The sequence below is a fragment of the Aphelocoma coerulescens genome, chromosome 17 (assembly GCF_041296385.1).
Source record: "Aphelocoma coerulescens isolate FSJ_1873_10779 chromosome 17, UR_Acoe_1.0, whole genome shotgun sequence".
NCBI lineage: Eukaryota > Metazoa > Chordata > Aves > Passeriformes > Corvidae > Aphelocoma > Aphelocoma coerulescens.
This window is the reverse complement of record NC_091030.1, coordinates 6,885,575-6,904,329: the sequence shown is the minus strand read 5'-3', so window position 1 is coordinate 6,904,329 and position 18,755 is coordinate 6,885,575. Positions and strand designations below refer to the sequence as shown.

The window sequence follows — 18,755 nt, the reverse complement described above, 5'->3', positions numbered from 1 at the left end:
AACACCCCGGGCCAGGAGATGCTGAATCAAATGCAGCCCTTTCTGCAGAGAGCCAGTGGAAAAGAAACTGCAAATGAACCACCTCCAGCTTGCCACCATGGCAGGCTGAGGCTGTGCATGTTGATAAAGGACCCAGCTCACTGGAGCTGCTTGTGTAGGAACGTCATCCAAACCCAAATCTTCCTTTTGCTCCCAGTCAGCACTGCACAAATCCTGGCCAGGGCCTCAGAGCAGCCGTGGCTCCCCTGTACACTGATGGCATGGTGGCTGCTTTCCAGTGTGCTCTTCTCCATCACCCTCAGCTCAGGCAAAACTCTCACTGAGCCAGTTTTGCCTGGAGAGTGAAGGTTAAAAACCCCTGTCCAGAACTGACACCTTTCAAGAGGGCTCTGTGTTGAGGTCTCTAAAATGTGCTTGTAATTCCTCAAACTTTTACACTTGTGATGCTCTAAAGCAGGTTTGGCATTCCCATGGCTCTCAGGAGCACAAGTTCACCAGAAAATGAGTTTTATGGACCTGCCCTGTGCGAAACTACAGATCCTTTGTTGCAAACAGCCCTTTCTAAAAGCCATCCATTCAGCCACGTGATGCAACCACGGCTGCATTTCCCCACCTGCCTCCTGTGAGCCTCGAGCAGAGGGAGGGAATGTCCCTTATCCAGCACCGAGCATGAGGGCAGTGAGTGGGGTTTTAGTGCCACCACGGCTGCGATGCCACCCGGCAGTGACAAACCATTTGTGCCCTCTGTGTGTGCCGGGAGCTCGCGCACAGCGCCTAAACCGCTGCCAGGGATGATAAAGGAGCTTTCACTGCTGATCTATTCCTCCTGTATTTACAGCTATTTTTAGATTAGTTGTCACTGGTGTACAAGGGAAATGGTGTAATGTTCCTCAGAAGCATGAGAAAAGGCGTTTTCCTGGGATCACGTTCTGATAGCAGCTCGGGGAGGTGAGGTCAGAAATCTGCCATGGTGGCAAAGGTGTGGCAGGTGGGAGCAAATCACTGAGAAACTGCAGGAAAGGAGAGAGGTTTGTAACCTGTGGCAAAGCTGCTTCCAGACCTTTGAGCACAGAACTCTAGAATGGGAGAAATTAGGGGATTTAAAGAGTCCCTTTTGCAGAGCACCTGAAATTAACACAGTTGGGTGTTTCCTCCATCACAAAATGAGTGCATGCTCTTTCCTTTTATGATCAGGTGGCATTTTACAGTCACTTTGCACTGAATAAATAAAGCCGAAGGTGCTGGATAATTAATTAAAAAAAAATCTGGTCCAATATGTTGAACATGGAGAGAATCTGTGCCTGAAGAAAAATCAAGGAAAGCAGAGGACTCTGGTTGCCTGCCAACATCTTTTACCTACAAAAGCAAAGAAGGAGAAGGATGTAGCAGGAATGAATCTTGCTTGGTGTAATCCAAGATTACAGCCTTTCTCATTCATAAATTAGCAAAATGCTGTTTCCAGCTCATGGGCTGGTTTCATTTGTTTGTCCTGGGGCATTATAGGTGTGCTCTGTCATAAAGCAGTGGGGAAACTGAGCCAAAGTTGATGCAGAAGGTCTTTTTTTTCTTTCTCCCCCAGTTCCAGCACTGTTCCCTGTGTTCAGGTTTAGCCTGTCACAAAGCTGCTTGGCTGGAATACAGATCTGTCTGACAGCTGTGCCCATCAGCAGACAACTTCATTAAACCTCATTAAGATGTCATTTCTCTGCCTTATTTCCCACCTCTTGGCTCTAATTAAAACCGTCTCTCTCTGCATCCCAGGCGGTCCTAATTTTCTCTGGGTACCTTCTGCAAGTTTTCTCCCTTTACGACCTCAGTGAGGAAAATCCAGCATCTTAAATGTTGTTTATCCAGCCAGTTTGGAAAAGACAGCTCTAGACTTTTTCCTGAAGCATTCCCAGAGCACCCAGCAGAGATCAACACCTTGTAGGGCTGCAAGAGATGTGCGCTGAGGCTTTGTTTGCTCTCTCAAACTGTCTTTAAGGGCTTGGCTGATGCATGCTTTCCCCTTGAACGTGGTAATTTCCCTGGTTGAACCAGGTGTGTCTGGGTGGGGTTTGGAGGGTGCCATGCTCAGAGTGGCAGTGTTGGGGGTGTTTGATCAGTGGGGATACCTTGGCTGGCTGAAAAGTGAGTGCTGTTGGGTGTATTGAGTTATCCCCAGCCTTTGCCAGGTAGTTTCTGATCTGTGCAGCCCTGAGCTTGAGCCCTGGATTTGCGTTTGAGTGTTGGAAAATGTTTGCTGCGAAGGAAGAGGAAGGCTCTGAAAGGTGTCTGTTTCTAGAAGTGGGGGCATTGCAAAGGTTTAAGGGAGTGCAAAACCTTTAAGGAGTCCAGGTTTTGTTGCAAGACTTATTTGTGTTCCATCCCCTGGTGTTCATGGCCCAGCAACACACATTGCATCAATTTGCTAAAGATGACTCAGAGAGGCAGGAGACGTGTCCACGCAGAGAGGTACAGAAAGAGACTGAGATGTGGATTTTTAATCCCTGTCTCTGCAGCCTTTCCCTGGGAGGGGATGCTGGGCAAATCCCTGAATCCTCTCTGCTCCGACTCAGCCGGGGCTGCCCATCCCCTCCTCTCTGGATCTGCCCTGTGGACACCTGCAAGCTCTGTGCCGGTGCATTTTCAGCCTGCCAGGCCCTGCCTCCTTCCTACCTTCTGTTCCCCTTTTCATTACACCCCCTTGTACAGTAAAGCCTCCCGTCACGCTGCCATTACTATTATTATTGCAGATTTACTGCACTTGCAGAGTGAAGTGATTGCAGTGACAAGGCCCAGCATTTTTCCCTCCTTCCCCCCGCGACAGCTTGAAATCAAGCCCTTCATTTGCATTTACATGATCTTGCTGTGCAGCTTATGAGATCGGGAGATTTATTTGCTACTTAGCTTGATGTTTGATTACACTCTAAGAAGGCAGTGAGCTACAAAGTGCAGGGATACATCAGAACTGAGCTACTGAAAGCCTCTGGGGGACAGTAACTCAACATCAGGTTTAGGTAGATGAGAAAGGGAATGTTCAGTGTTTTGAGAAAGGCAAATTTGATGAGATTTCTTTTTTTTTTAAAGGTGTAAGGAAAAACTTACTTTCCTTTTCTCACAAAAAAAAAAAAGGGAGAACAAGAATGTTGTTATAAAAACACACCTGAGAAATCTGGGTTTGTTAATGCAGAAGAAATCCTAGCAGGGGCTGGTGGCTGCTGGGCTGCCTGGTGCCAACTGCTTGTAACTTCCACTCCCAAGAAGATTATTAATAATAAGTTGGCAGTTGTCTTCAAAGCTTTTCATAAGCATTAAAGGTCAAAGCCAAAGGAAGTTTTGCTTGATGGACCACCACAAAATCTGTCCCTGATTTATTCAGCTTCAAATCATGCCACTGAGCTTTAATCCTCTGTAATAGAGGGGAAACTGAGGCAGGAAATCAGTGTGCCCATGCATGACAGCAAAGAGAACCGAGTTTGGACTGAGGAGAGAAGAGTGGGAGACCAAATTATCCTAGTGTTCTATAGCAGTGGAAGAGTCTTTCCAGAGAAAAGGGTGATGGTTGGGCAAACTGCTGCCCTTGGAGTCAGGAACGGCAAAGCTCAAGGATCTTGCTGTGAGTTTAACTCTTTTCATTACAAATACTCCAGACAGGGCAGCCACACTGCTAAACCAGAGTACATCTACACGTGCAGTCTCCACTAACCTGTGCTCCCAACTGACCTGCACTGGGAGCTGCAGCCTTATCAGACACCAACCTTTGAGTGTCAAGTGTGGATTTGAACAATTTTCCCCTCTAGAAACCGCGTTTTGTGTAACGCCGGCAGCAGAGGCGTCCCCTCGCTGGCTTAGAGAGGGCAATGAGAGAAGGCAGGCGGCACTTCCAGCTCAGGTTCTCCCTACCCAACCCCTGGCACCAGCCCCTTCCCATTTTCTTGCTCCCACCAGGGCTGTAACACCAACAAGCAAGGGCCACACACAGTGCCCAACACAGAAACCCCAGTCTAGGGAAGCAGCCGCTGTCTGATACAGTCACTGCGCATTCCAACTGTTTGCACTTAGCTTTTAGTCTTCAAAATTGCCATGAGATATGCTATTACAATTAATCATTAAAGACTTAAGAAAGAGTATACCCCATTACATAAAAGACTCCAGCGATGATCTTTATCCAACTTGTAAAATGGGCAGACTTGATGCGACTGAATAATTTTCCTCTCATCTGCACAAAATCATGAATGCAAGTCAGACTTTGAGCCTGAAGTGAACACTGCGAGACCAGCTTATAATTACCAAAACTGAAAAAAAGAACAGCGTTTTCTAATGAATGACAAGCCACTAGGTGGAAATCTAATTTGGTCTAATTAAGCAGCCTTTGTGAGGATTTGTCTTTAGATGAAAAGAGGGAGCCAAAGAGATCTAAATGCAAATGAACTCTATCATTTTGGTTTTAAAGAGCCAGGCATATATGAAAGTATTTGCGTACACAGTACTCGCATTTGTCTTCGTGGGTGTATTCACCTTCTGGTTTTCCATTGAAAAATCCTGTTTGCCCCAAAATTCTGGGATGCTGAACATTAGTCACTCTTTATAGAGTTAGTAGACAATGTACCGTTGGAGGGACAATTTTAGCAGTAGGGCATTGCAACTGTTAAAACTGCCTTTCTCTGTAACAAGGCTGCTTCTTCCTGCTGTTTGAAAATGGTTTTAGAAAAAAAAAAAATGTTTTTTGCTAAGGAGTCAGATCTCAGGTCTGCCACAGTCGATGTGTGGCACCGTGTAACTCTCAGGTCTTCGGGGGCACCTGCTGGACCCTGAGCTCCTCCTTGGCGCCTCCGTGTCAGGATGAATTACTTCAGCATTGATAAATCACCAACACCTTGCCCAGTTGTGCTATTTCTGCTGATTCTGCCGACAGTCTCCACGCTGGGAGCAGCCAGCCCAGGTACAGCCCCAAAGGCTGAGACTCACCGAGGTGTTTGACTGTAATTGAGATGGAAATATTGAAAACGATCTTCTCCTGCTCTATTAAACCTGCACCTGACTTTAAGATAAATTTGTGTCTGTGTAAGGTTTTTGTGCCAGCGCTGAAGGTCAAAGAAGCACACGTGTTTCTGTAGAGGGTGTCACAGCTTGTGAAGTTCACATCAGCCCCTGCCTGCTCTCAGTCCTGAGGAAGAAATGTGGTCTGTAGTCAGAAGACAAAGCCCTTGGCAGCAGGGATGGGTTATTCAGGCTAAATGAATGTGCAGGTTACAGCTACTGCTGAGTGAGGTCTTACCTGTGCCTGATTCTTCTTGAGCTACAACCACCATTCACCTCTAAGAGACAGAACGAGCCTGGGACAGATTTGAGGACATGTAGGGACAATGGCAGGGAGGTTTGGGACAGCATGGGGGGGGTCCTGGAGCAGCTGGATGGAGAAGGACATCTCTGTGTCCTTGCTCTCCCTGCAGGCAACATCAGTGGGAAAAAGGAGGCATGGATGGACAGATAGGGTGGGAACATCAGAGTTCTGTCTTGGATGTGGCAGCAGCTTTGGAAGCTCGGGGTATAATGTGGGCAGACCAGTGCACAGCACCTTAGCAAAAAAAGCAATTTTACCATCTTTGCAGTTGACTTCCCAGAGAAAAGTGGGGCATCCAGAGAGGAGATAGAAAGGGTGTAGTGGGGTTGTCATTTCCCAGAGAACCACAGCCCTGGGGATACCTGCTGTGCTGCAAACCCTGAAGTCAAATTCTGCCAGGGAATGCTGGTGCTCCATGACTGGCTTCAGTGAGGGCAATGAGGTTCAGCTGAGAGAAGGGTGTGGGCTATTTGAGAATGAGAGAACATTCTCTAAATGTTAAGGAGAATGGACAATGGCTCTGTTTTTAGGTTTAGTTTTTCTTTTTTTTTAAAGGTTCTGTCCCCTTTCAGCAGTTACGACCTTTTCTTTGTGTTTCATCCTTAATAATATCTGTTCTTTGAACCTCCCCATCTGCTACTTCAAGAAAAATCCCTTTATGTTCTCAAGGCCAGATGTTGGCCCAGATTATGTCCAGAGCAACTCAGCTCAGTGAAGCTGCTGCTTGTACCATGTTACTCCCTGCTGCTGCTTCGGCTTCATACAGGTAGTTTTTATTTAACTCCCCTGCTTTTATTTGGGTGCAATAGGACACACTAAGCTAAGTGCTGCCAGTATAGCCTTCATATAAGTCACACTGACATTAAAGGAGTTGAATTCAAGTGAGAATTTGACTGTGGGCCCTTCCGAGCAGACTGGATATGACATTTCCTATATAGTAAAATAGTTCCCCAGCAGCACAGAACCTCTGATTCTTAGGCCAAATTAAATTCCTGGCTGCAAATGAGATACTGGCTGCCTTGAGAACTACCTGTTATTTCACAGCAGAATTTGTCTGAAGTCAATACACTTGTGGTACCTCCTAGAAGAAAATTCAAATATTTTAGATAAGGAGACAACTTGTTAAATTCAGGCAAACCTCTGGTTCAGGAATCTCTCGGCTTTCACTCAAGGAGAAACTCTAATCTCTGATCAAAGATGCAGGAACTTACCAACTTCAGTCACCTCATGTGCAGAATAATCTCCATTTTCATTAGAGAATAGATAAAGTTTTTGCTGTTAAAAAAGGATGCTGTTTCTTTAATGTAATAAAACCTCAGCAGGACAGAACGTCTTTACTAGACTATCCCTCACTATTCCCACAAGAAATCAAATATAATCCTATTTAAGAAGCTTTAAATAATTTTGAGCTTTCATATTGACTTATTAAAATGCAGCTTAAAAAATGCCTTCCTTGCAATCCCTTTACAAGGGTCAGGGATATAAAATTTGAAGAAATATGATTAGTAGATCAGTTGGAAAGATATGCGGCAGCTTCTGATTTTATTATTTAAAATGCCCTTTCAGAAGAAAAGGGGATTCTTTAAAAGAGTGGCACCATCTCCCTGAAGGAATCCCATCCTGGGGCTTCCAGTCCTGTCTCCTGCATTCAGAAATCAAGACTTCTGCCAGGTTTTTCTTAGACCTGAAGAGCCCTTGCAGCTGGGACAGAAGAGCTGGTTTCTGTGTGCTCATAGTCCAGAGACATCGAGGCTTATCAGGCTCAGGCACAGAATAAGCCAGGAGCACCTGTGGCCATTCCTGCCTGGTTCAGAAGACAAAGTGATAACAGAGCTGCAAATATGCCCCAGAGGACAGAGCCACTTTAGGGCTGAGCACAGGTACAGTTTGGCCCCCAGAGCCTTTCTTTTAGCACCTGGAAACTTGGAGAGATGAAGAGCTGTAAACTTTCAGATGTTGGTTGGAGTGGGATCAGTCCCTTTTTCACTTTCTAAACACTACGTGTCGGAATAGAAAATGATAGGATGAAACAAGGATCCTGCTGTGCTGACTTGAACTCTCTGCAGGGTGAACTGTGTCTTGAAGCAGCAGCTGCAGACTCCACCTGAATCCTGAGGGATCCAGGCAGAAATCTCCTTCCAGCAGATTTCAGTCCAGTTGCCCATGTTCACTCCTGTGGAGTTCAGAGGAAGTGCAGTTCCCCTGGGATCAGCAGGGTTGTAGGGATGTAAATGATGAGACAATTTGACCCCGCTCTTGAAGAATATTAAATACAACGAACACTCAAATCGTGCTGTCAGTTGGGCACAACTCCCATTAAGCACCGAGGGCCTTGTGCTGATGCAAGAACCTGCCCAAATCATTTGCTCTGTCCTACAGCAAAATGTATTCACCCTGCTGAAATTTAACAGCAAAACCCAGGGAGCAAAATCACACCCTGCCCATTACACTTACAGCCAGCTCCTGTGAAATCCTAATGTGTCAGACTTTCCCAGGAAATAAGGTAACTAATAACTTTACTCCTGCCTAAGGCTGGACTTTGGTCAAGGCTGTCAAGGCTTCTATGATTTTCCAGTGTTTTTGAAAAAAAAATCCATGATTTTGACATTTTGTGTGTGTGAGCAAGCAGAGAGCTGTGATAGCTGAACTTCCCAGAGCTGTAGTGCTCAACCTTGGGTGCTCTGCAAGATAAACACCAAAGGGTCCTGAGCCCACTGGTGCCTGTTTTCAGCTCCTGAAGACCTCAGTGGCAGTCAAACGGGGTTGACTCCTGGCAGGATCTTGCCCAGAGTTTTCTCCTGTGGCAGAAAAAGCAGCAGTGACACCAAAGGCAAGAACAGCAAGCACTGGAGAGAGCCTTAATCCTCCAAGGAGCTGTCATGAGGTTTTTCCCTGCCCTGTCTTCCTAATTTTCTACATTTATGACAATTATTGTGAAACTGGGCTGAAATAGCATTGGGAAGTTGCTGCCAATGCTTAAAAACTCTCATTGCCTACAGGTTGATTTTATTAATGGTGCTAAAAACATGGCAGAAGTTTTGTGGCTTACAAATTATTGCTTGCTTTCTTCTCTCTCTCTCTATATTTTTCTAAAATTCCCCATAATTCTACATTTGACTCCCTCATTGCTTTCCACCAAATTTTCTCAATACAATTCCAGCTCTGTTTTGTTCTGCTGTTTTTCTCTCCAGTCCCATATTTTTTTTGAAAGGATAGAACAGAAGGGCTTGGATACTGCTCAGGTATGACACACATGAGCAGCCCCATTGCTTTCAAAGGGGCGACCTTCTGAGGCAACCAAGAGTTGGCTCGAAAAAGTCACTTCCTAATTGCATCATATTTGCTAAATCAGACGTTTTACGTGCTTAAGAATTCTCCACGTTCCCTTCGTGTTCAGCCATTACAAAAGGCTCCTGCTCTGCTGGAGTTCTGACCCATATTTTCCCTGCTGCAGTCCAAATTTGGTTGCTAAAAGGTAAAGGGGAAAAAAAAAAATCTCTGCCTCATCACATCTCTCCCAACCCCTGTTCAGCTGCTGTGGTATTTTCCTTCATTATGCTGCTGCCTCAGACTGTAAACCTCTCTAATTTCCTACATCGCAGCTATTTATTTAAATGCTAACTCGCATTATGAAGTGATAATCCACAAGCGCAGGAGATAATTTATGAAGCATTTAAATTAAGAGGAGCAGCTAATTGGGAGCATGTGTCTTATAAGCCTTGCTAACACCAGAAAACTACAAATTAGGGAGAAAATGGAAGATATTTTTATCTTGCTTTTTTCTTTTGTAATGCACTGAGGAAAAATATTACCATACATCACACAAACACTGCTGCTCTCAGAAGTCTTCTGTTGTTGGCTTCGTAGTTACTCCAACACGCAACACTCTCGTTATTACAAATTCCTCATTATAACACACAAAATCATCTTTGCTCTCAGAGAAGGTGGAACGAGGTGGGGTTTTCTCCAAATAAAGCAGAATAAATTTTCCAGCAAAGGTCCCCTTCTCAGCTGCACGCATTAATTTAAAAGAGCAAAGACTCCCTTGTTATATAGCAATGTTAAAGTGCATTTAATTTAGGACTGCATCGTGCTGTAAGAGTTTTATAGGTTTTTGTTGAAGTGAGGATGAGCATAAATGGCTGTGGATCAGGGAAAAGCAAATGTGCTGCGGCCGCAAGGCTGAGGGAATGTGTTTTGGATGCTCTGTTCAGATTTGATTTTTGACACCAAAGTCACCAACTCTGTTTTCACTGCAGCTTTGTGGTGGTTTATTCATTAAAAAACTAATATTGACCTGAATATGAATAGCAATGTGCCCCATGCTGTGCAATTCCCGGGATCCCGCTGTATAATGGAGATGGCTCACTAAATGCTGCTGGGATGGGCTGAGAGGAGAGGAGGGGTTTGACACCCAGGCCAGGACAAGCACTGGGGAGGTGATAATTATCCCAACTTGAAGGTCACAATCCCGCACCAGATTCCCTGGGAGGCTGTTGCCTCAGCAGGGAGGTGCAAGGCTGGGTGTCCTCAGCAGGCAGTTGCTTTTCCCTGTAAGTGCAGTGCCCCTTTGGTGGCTTTTTTTTGGGTGTCGGTGCTTTGATCAGAGGAAACATCTGGGATGTTCTCCCATAGGAGCCAGAGGGTTTTTCTGCACTCCCCAAAGAGCATCCCGGGCATCTGGAGGATTGCATTAGCACAGTTCAGAGGGAACTCGTGGCACATGGAGCCTGAGGCTGACAGTAAGGACCACCTTAACACAGAGCCCTTTGCCAGCCTTCAGCAACCACTTCAGTTTTCAGCACAGCTGAGCGAGATCTTTAGTAAGGATCTTCCTTTACCCAGCAACCAATTCTTGTGGGTCCCTTGTGTGGCTGCTCAAGACAGATTTGCTGTTAGAGTGAAATATTGTGTGCACACCCTGCCTGGCAGGGTGCTTGGGAACCACAGCAAGATCCTTGGACAGAGGATGCTCTGGAAGTGTGTGTGTGAATCCAGCCCCTCTACATGACTGCATATGTGTGCACTGCATGTGTAGAAAATACCTCCCTCTAATTGCTGCATTCCTGGTTGTGCTCTTACAAATCTCCCTTTCTGTATATCCTGTCAGAAAACAGTCAGCAAACAGGCTCTGGCATTATTGGAGTTGCTCCTCGATTCGAAGGAAACCATAAATCTGAAACTTCAATCATATCTTTATGATCATTCAGCAAACAGAGATGGAGGATTTATTCAACATGGGATAGCAAAGGGGAAACTGCAGGGGGTTATTGCAGGAGATATTGGTTTAGCTAAGGCAGAACTGCTCCCTCGGGCCTCTCTAGGGCCGAGCCAATGAACAATGGCACCAATGACAATAACAAGGCAATTATGGGGAAGAGGGTGAGGAGGGGGTAATGCTTTGTTAAAGATAGAGGTAAGATTCCAGCATGGTGTCTCTTTTGTGTGCTTTCGGAACTAAAGGATGGTGTGTCTGCCCGGGGTGGTCTTATTAGGAGCTGGTGATCCTAAAAACACAGCAAGTGCTTCAAAGTGCCTGTAGCTTGCATGTGATTGTGCTGCTCTTAGGAGGTTATGATGATTTCCTCCCTAATTAAGTAGGGCTGTGAGTGGGTTCCCCTAATCCAAGCTGCACTCCTGGGCAGGAGATAAGTACATAAATCTCTGCAGACGAAGGTTTGTCTCTCTGGCTGTATGATGATGATGGGTTTTCTGCATTTAGAACTAACCCTTACTCCCAGGGGGGAGTAAGATCAGGGGATCTCCCCTTGCTGGGAAGATGCTCAGACCTTCACCCAGGTTGGCCACAGTGTTGTGCCACAAGCCCTAAAACAGCCCTTCCGCCAATTCGGCCTGGAAAGGCTGTTTTGAGATCACCCAGTGACCTGGTGCCCAGCCTTGCACTGCTCCCAGCTTCATTTTCTAGATGATTTTTTAAATAACTGTAGCCAACTTCCAAAATCCTGACTGGAGAGAGAAGCTCAATCCTTAGGTTTCAAATACAAAAAGACTTGAACAACAAAACCAGCATCTATTTGCACTCATGGGGATCAAAGTAGGGCAGCACTGGAGGGGGGGCTCCTGTGGGACCTCTCAGCTTCACCAAGCAGCAACACTGGGGTCAGCCTTGTCCTGGGGTCCTCCAGCAACAAAGTTTCCCAAGTAGAAAGTGGGAACACAAAAGCCCTAGCACAAAAGGGTGGAAATGTTCCTGGGCGAGCTGGATCCTGCCACTGCTGCCAATGGATGGGACCTGCACGAAATTAGCATCTTTTCAGGGTGCAAGAGACACAAACATCTCTTTTTTTAAAAAAAAAAGATGCAATGGTGCAAAAGCAGGAACCCAGCGATCCATCTCCACCTGTCCTGCCTTCCCTCCCCTTCTTTTAGCAATTTTTCCTCTCTTCCTTTCCCTTGCGAGCCCCTGGGCGGTTTGTTTTTGCCTGCAGAAGGAAGCTTGAAATATTGTGGAGGGGTGCAGGCAGTGCTCCCTGTGGCCCTGCCCCTGATGGCAGGAATGCAGCCATAAAATAACCCAGCGCCATCCGTAACCTGTCGCCAGAGCCCCTCTCCGAGGTGAGAGTTTTCCTCCCTGCCGTGGCTGTTAGCTGCAATGTATTTCTCCCTGCACTAAGCACCGTCTTTCCCAGGGCTGCATTACAATGATTTATAAACCCCATTTCTGGGGAAAACTAATAGATCAAAGTGAGGAGAAGGAAAAGGAGACATGAGCAGCTGGAAGAAGATATTGAAGCATGAAACAAAAACAGAAATGAAAAAGTAGTTTGTGGCACTAGTGAGTTGTTCTGTGCTGCACTTCTATTATTGAAAAATAATAGGGGGAATCTGTATTTTAATCCATTTTTTAAAGAGGTGTTCAAGTAATCTGAAAAGCTCTTCCTAGAGCCAGCTTGCTTTTGTGTGTTTGCACATCTCTTACAGAACCAAACACTTACTTTGCTGTTTAGCCTTTCCCTGTCTATTCTCATGTCAGACTTTCCATGTTTTTAAGCAACATCCAGATTTTCTAACAGGGTAACAGAAAGTGTTTGTTGCACAGAGGACTGATGCTCCTCTGGACCTGAGCCTAGGATGTGCTTGTTCCTGAGCTAAGACTTGGTCAGTTTTTACAAAGGGACATCACAGACTGAGGTCAGAGTGGCCAGTGTGGTGCTCTGCCTTTGTTTCTGCTTCCTCTCCTGCACAGTGGAGATGAATGGACAAGATTCATCACGTAACCCTCAGCATCAGTCAAGTTAAAACCTGACTGAACTGAGCCAGGAGTACAGACCAATGCTCATCTCTTAGTTCTACAATGATTAATGCATTAGTGTTTGTAAGAGCTTTGGTGATATGGAGCTAATTGGGCTTTTGTGTGTGTTCTGCTTGTCTGGTTCAGCACCAGACATCCCTGACTTCAAACGTAGGTGGGGTGGAGAATTATTATGAAAATAACCATAATCCTTGTGCAGTGCTTCATACATTCACAGGGCTGCACAAACCTTCTACCTACAATCTCCCCATGTTGAGTGGATGTAAGAGCAAACATTACACACCACTGACGAAATGCACTGAGTAGGACAAACAGCAGATTTGACATAAAACAGACATGTGTGGCAAGACCACAGGGGCTTTTCTAGGAGACTGTACAGAGCCATGAGAGGGAAGCTGAAGAATTATCCCCAGGCACATCCCAAACCTGTCTGAGATTTGTAGGTTTCCATTCAAAGTATTTTCCTATGTTCCTGTTCTTTAAGTTTTCACTCTGCAATTTTCTGTTGCCGGTTCATGCTGCAGTGCTGTGTTCACTTCAGCCTACTTGGTTTGCCTTGGTTCCTGATTCTACTCCATCCTTTGGAGTTGGTAAAAGGGTTCCTGGGGGAATGCAGGTGCAGGGGATATTCATGGATGTGCATAATTGATATTTCTCACAGATAATACAAGGAACCAGCACGTGTTGAACATCCCTGCTCCGTACAAGGAAGGGCTGTGCTTGTTCACACAGAGGAGCTGTGGGGGCAATCAAGTGGTGTGTTTTCCTTTGTGAAAACATGGCCTGGAGAAGATACATCCAGGATGGCATCCAGGAGCAAACATCCATTATATGATCTGCTTTCAGCTGCATGTCTGACTGTTGATAAGAGAGCTAAACACTGCCACTTGCAAGATCAACACCTGTCCATTCAATCAGTCTTATAGTGTCTCTTCCACCCTGAGATATTCTCTAATTCTATGACCCTCATGGCTGAGCCTGACTTTTGGCTCAGGGCTTTGATCAGTAAGAGCTGGGTGAGTTAAAATGAAAACACAATTAATTTTTTTTTATTTAATTTTTTTGCTCATTCCCTGTGCAACGCAGTCTAAAAACATGTTTAAAATGCTTCAAACAAGAGAGGCCATCTTGCTAAAACATTCAACCCCTTCCTTCCTTTGGCTGTGCAGCCCCAAGGAAACACAGCACCACAGAACCACGGTGGTGTCACACCAGGCAGCTGCAGAGGCCCTATTTGGGATCCTGCATGGATCCATTATGCTGCTGACCAGAGCCTGATGCAGCTGCCTCTCCCATGGACCTTGCACTGGTAGCTGCATCCCCTATTACAACAGGTAGAAAAAGCATCTGTGCTCTAATAGCTATTGTAACCCTCCTAAAACTATGACAACATCTTTCTTCTGACTCCCTATGGCCCAGCCAGTCTTTACTCTTCTCGTGTTTCCTGTCTGCAGAGAGAGCTGGCAGGATGAAAGACAGCTGGGAAGGTAGGGAGAGCTGAATGTGGACTAAGAGCTGCCAGAGGAATATGAGAAGAGAATTTTGCCCTATAAGCTTTAATAAGGTGGTGGGTTAAGAGAAATGCAGCTAGGGAGAAAAATGGGGAATGTTCTCTCTCCAAATGGGCACTGCTTCAGTTTGTAAAAGCACCAGGGATTCCCCATGTGGCTTAATTTATTATTTTCCCACTCGTTAAATGCCAAAACAATAAAGCAAAATCTATTGTTAGCTTTAAAATGCAGGTGATTTGCATATGACTGTGATAGTCCTACTGCTGCCTTCATTTAAACTCAGTAAGCCGAGGTACCTTTAAAAATTATGACTTGTTTTACATTTAATATACTGAACTATGTTAACATAATATTAAGGGGCTGACTTCACAGCTTAATTGCTGATCACGTAGAAGGCAGCTTTAGCAGCAGCATTAGTCTGGCAGAGCTGTGCAGCCTGAGATGAGCAGCTGGAAGAGCAGCCTGCACAAAGGGGCTCGGAGCTGCTCCTTCCCTGCCACAATGCCCCCCCTAAGAGCACCCTGGAAACCCAAAATCATTTTTACTCCCTTGTGTTAGAAGGTATTTGGCTTCCTATTACAGAGCAGAGGCTGTGCAGGGCATGCAGGGCATGATTGCACCTGGACAAAGCAGTAGCAGAAAATCAGGTGGGTTTTTTCCCCATGCAGTAGGATTTTGCAGAGGGGGAAGGAATGCACCATACCCTGGCAGAGCTGGACACACACTGTTCTTCCCAGCCTCGGGTCTCCAAGGTTGCTGCAGAGATTGTGCAGTTCTGGTGTTGCTGTTGTATATTCTCATTTTCTGCCTTCCTTCTTTGATCCTGGTCCTGTCAGGCTGAATGCAAAGAGGGCAGGAATGGGAATGGGAACCAGGCCCACGCAGACTCTTAACCTCTCCTTGAATCCAGACACCCTCTGACAATATTTTGGTCGATACAGTTGGCTGAGGCTGCACGAGGCTGCTTGGGAAGGGTGAATTGCTGCAGTTTCCTTTACACCATCCGTATTTTCAGCACACTGAACCCTGGGCCAGCGCTCAACAGCAGGGCATCACCTTTAAGGAGGCAGCTCCTGCAACTGGCTGACTCGTCCTTGATCCCCAAACCTCCAGCAGGAAAGTGGCACGTGGTGCTACCCTTCTTGTACATTGTCAGAAATGTAATTAGGATCCAAATGCTGCACCAGGATGTGTCCAAAATAAGAGGGATCCTAGGCTTTTCAGGAGCTGAAAAGGTATCCAGGCATTACCAGCTACTCCCATCCATGTGTCTCTGACTTCCACACATGGCTCAAAAGATTTTGAGGTCTGGACTCCTTAAAAAATGTGCCTTTTTCTCGGTGAGAAAAAAGCATCCAGATTGACAGAGATGTACACCAAGTTCTAGCCCTCTATGATTTAAAAGAGCAAAGTTATAGGCCCCTGAAAATTGAGGTTTATAATAGAAGCACTGGCAAACCCTTAACTACAGAGAAGCTACCAGGCGTTGCAACAATAATTGGGAAGGGAGGGAAAAAAAATCACACTGTGTTTTTCAGTGCTTAGCTAAGAAATACAACAAGAGAGTTTATTGCTTGCAAAACACAGCTGCACTGCCTCAAATTGGATGGAAAAACGAACCCTGATAATTTATTACACCCCTAAAGTCACAAGAATGTACCCATAAATTACTTTTTTGGAGGGGGAGGGAAGTGGTACCACTGTAGTCCATTCTGCACAACCTACTTATTAGTATCATAATTTATTATTATTATGCCCTGCTGCAAATAGAGAGGCAGATAAAACTCAAATCTATTAAAACAACCGCTCCACTTTCTCTGAGCCACTGAGGGACACCATTCCAAAGGAAATGAGATAAATTACCAAGACAAATGTATGAGTCTTGCATTAGAGCACGTAGCTTGTATATATGCAAGAGCAGGAGGATAATTCAAGCAAAAAAGAGTCGTGTTAAGTTTTACCATTCAGGATTCAACACAGAGGGACTGGGATAACATCAAGTGGTCAATTAAATGTTTCTAATGTATAGATTTTTTTTTTTTCCCCCAAGATCCTATATGTTCACTTGAATGAATGTGCAAAGCTGAAATCACTGCCCTGCTTCTACTGCAAATGTACCTGGATCAGCATGTATTTAAAAATATGCTTTATCCAGCTATTGTGAGGAAGCAGACACTGTATTGGTAAGTCTGGAAATTACATTGATAGAATAGATATGTAAAAATGGATATATCCAAGTGGTGCTGATCAATTGCAGAGCTGATTTGACTTTAAGGTTGGTGAAAGATTGTTTGACATTCCCAGAAGGGCAAAATGGCAGAGCCAAAGGTGCCTTTATCAAGTCCACCACGTGCCTCTGCTAATGGGTTTCTGATATATCAACAGGAATTTTTGTACTATTTTTCCTTCTCTTCATTTCTTTCTGGGGCAGGCAGCTGGAGGAGCAGTTTTTAATGCTGTCCACCCCCTTCCTGCCACATGGATGGATTAGCAGAAATTATAATTGTTTTGGAAGGTTATTGCTCAATTGCACTCTTCAGGACATGGTTATTGCAAAGTCAGGATGAGTTTGGTGCTCTTGGCCATAGCCACTGGGGTATAAATGAGCCCTGGTTTTGGAAGCTGCTGCTCCAGAATGAGTTTCGGTACAAAACTGCCAGGTCTGAGGATAAACCTGGCAGCAACCTTCTTTCTACACAGCCAATTTGTGGTTTTCACTTTTTTTTTTTTTTTTAAATAAAAACATTACATGTGTGATACAAGTTCATTTGGACTTTCCTAAGTAGTGTTTACTCTTCATATTGATGGTGATACTTGGAGTGAAAAATGGAAATATATAAAATTCTTTCCTTTCTGAGCTCAAAGGTACATGAAATACACTCATAAAGCTACTTTTGACATTGCTCCAGGTTTGGGCTTGGACATTTTTGCTCCTGTAACTTATCTATTTGTCTACGTAAGATCCTGAGGGAAGAGAAGGTAGGAGATTGTTCCATCTTCATTTGAATGTCAGTTGCCAAATCCAACAATTTCAGCTTTTTCTTTCTGGCCCTTTGTTCAGATCCAAGGTACCAAACTTCACAGGGAAAGCTGAATTTCCACTCCTTAAATGACATACTGTTGGTATTTCCTTCAGATGTGGTATCTGCCTCTGGCAGAGTCCAGGGATACTACGTGGGCTCTTTTGGCAGTTTTTCCTCCCAATTTTGCCTTTTCCACAGGGAAATGCTCCATCTGCATGGCCTGGTAGTTTCTAGCATTTAGTTTGGTAGCTGGTTACCTTCCTCCTGAGGTTTTGGCACTGCCCATTTACAAGCATGTTACTATTAAAGCCAAGTTTCCAAGCCACTATTCCCTCTCCAAAAAGGGAGAGCATGATAGGAGCCTAAGCAGAGCAAGGATAGTGAAATTTTAAAGTATTATGACACACATACATTTAATATTACATCACATGTAAGGGAACAAGCACATATGATTGCAATACTGTATGACAAATATAGGTCCTACAACATTAAACTTAGTGCCTTGTGATTGATGATCCTTTGTTTCCAGGTTTTCCTTTCTGCATGTATTATTTCTGTGGGATAAGCATCTTACCAGCTGGAAGAAACATACAACTTTTTTATTTTCTAGCATGTAATTTCTGTTTGATTCACAGCTAATAAATAGGTCATCTCGTACTTTTGAAATGCCAACATGCAGTAATTCAGTGAAATAGAGACTCTACATTAAAAAGCTGTCAACCTCAGTGCAATTTTCCTGCACCCTCCACTCCGGAAAGATACCTTGTCACTCATGGTTCAGCTCTGTTTTCCTGAAATATCTCTTCTTCTGCATAAATAATGAATATAGTTGCATGAAAATATCTGGCACAATGTCTGTTCTTCCTACCACTCTAAGGAGCTGCAGTACAGGCTCTGTATTTATTGGTTGATCTTCCCAACAAATCTTGCTGAAATCACAGGGGTGGTAATAGCGTGGCCCCCTCCCAGCTGCAGGCAGGTGTTCTCTGTGCTAACCCCATCCTGCCCGTCTGCCTCGAGGCAGGGAAATGCTGCCTTCAAAAACACTTTGCTGTTTAATTCTTCTCAAAATGGAAAGGCTACACGACACAGAGTAATTTAAAACACTTATTTGTTTTCAAGCTCTTTATATTTCTAATGTGTTACACAGGTCTTGCGTAGAAAAAGTATCAGTCTGAAGCAGATCCCAATTAGGAGTTTTTAAAATTAATTATATTCTTTAAAAAAGCTTGCTATAAGCCCCATCAGATGACTAAGCCTGTCTTCTAATTCATATGATCTGAAACACACAATTTACTGGGTTTTATGGCTTTCTGCTGGTCGCTCGTTAGCGGTGACACAAGGATTGCAAAACCTGGTTCTGAGGCTCTGATTTCCACCACACACATTGGAACTGGGCTGCCCTGTTTGCTCATTGAAGGAGCCCTCCAGTTTTCTATTCTGATCTGTAAAATCATGGTGCATTCAAGGGATCTCACTTCCTGAGACAGTTTCCAGATGCAATGCAGGGAAATTTCTGCAGGGCTGCTCTCCCAACCCCTGGGTATTTATAACCCACCCCCACAGTGCACAGACAAAATTTCAAGCCAAAGATTGAATCCTGCAGGTGTTGCTCACACGAA

At 44.8% G+C, this 18,755-nt stretch overlaps 1 protein-coding gene and 1 long non-coding RNA gene across 3 annotated transcripts in view; one reads left to right on the top strand and one right to left on the bottom strand.

Annotated features, from left to right (window-relative positions):
• The window catches only part of LOC138119649 (uncharacterized), a 44,063-nt gene extending 26,125 nt beyond the window's left edge, over positions 1–17,938 (top strand). The window contains exons 2-4 of one of the 2 annotated variants that reach the window (XR_011155562.1): positions 16,161–16,293; positions 17,020–17,089; positions 17,769–17,938. This is a non-coding gene — a long non-coding RNA (uncharacterized lncRNA). Of the gene's footprint in view, positions 1–16,160; positions 16,294–17,019; positions 17,090–17,662 lie in introns of both variants that reach the window. The other variant, XR_011155561.1, reaches the window with a different exon arrangement.
• Positions 1–18,755, bottom strand: part of CFAP77 (cilia and flagella associated protein 77) — a 57,067-nt gene that overhangs the window by 24,945 nt on the left and 13,367 nt on the right. The gene's annotated exons all lie outside the window — the stretch shown is intronic.